Raw genomic sequence first — 921 nt, 5'->3', positions numbered from 1 at the left:
AGGGAGCACGCGTGTTGGACAGCCGATGCTCTGTCCTGCTGAAAATGCTGCAATGAATTCAGGTTTTTAAAAAAACAACAACAGCAACTTTTTGTCAACGCCAGGAAGGTTTGGCAACAAGATCGTGAACTGTTTAGTGCAGAAAAAAAGTCCTGAAAGATTAACTCTGATACCTTAAAATGGCCAAAGTCACGTAAACAAGGACACACTGTTATGAAGATGTGCCATTTTGTGTTTGTTTCCTTTTCAGATTTCTGTAACCATGACAAACGTATTACTTGAATGTTAAGATAATTTGTTGTTGGTTTTTTTTTGCAGTTATTGAAGGCGATAGGCTAGTTACCAGGACCGAACTCTGGATTAGAAGAAATGATAGTGTTAATAAAGGTCCTGTAGAATCCAGCTACGAGCCTCACCGGCGTTTTGATCCTGACAGCAGGAACCTAAGTGAATTAAGTTATGTGTAGTCGCTGCTGATTCGGATGTGAAGTCGGCTTGAAAAGACCAAATTGATCACTTGCAAGATCACTTGGAGGTAAACAAAACTTACTTTTAAGTTTAAAGTGAAACAGCAAATGCATTGTTTATTTTATTGTACACTGGCTTACCTACTAGACTACTGTAACTTTAAAGTTTAACGATTGTGTGTGATTGTTGCCTGCTGATCTGATTGTGGGTAGAGTTAAGGGTGAGTGTGTGAGAGAGATAGTGTGTTTGTGTGTGTGTGTGTGTGTGTGTGTGTGTGTGAGTGAGATGCCCATGTTTTGTTCACTTAACTCCCTAACAGCCCTTAAAAAGCCTTAAGTGTTTGGTCCTTGGACTTCCCTTGAAAATGAGCATGGTTTTAATGAAAACCCCAAATAATGAGAAAGAAGACGGTAAGGATACACAGAAACAGCAATTTATGGTTTAATTTTTTTG

Source organism: Etheostoma spectabile, chromosome 13 (assembly GCF_008692095.1).
Source record: "Etheostoma spectabile isolate EspeVRDwgs_2016 chromosome 13, UIUC_Espe_1.0, whole genome shotgun sequence".
Taxonomy (NCBI): domain Eukaryota; kingdom Metazoa; phylum Chordata; class Actinopteri; order Perciformes; family Percidae; genus Etheostoma; species Etheostoma spectabile.
The sequence above is the reverse complement of the archived record's forward strand: the minus strand, read 5'-3'. Positions refer to the sequence as shown.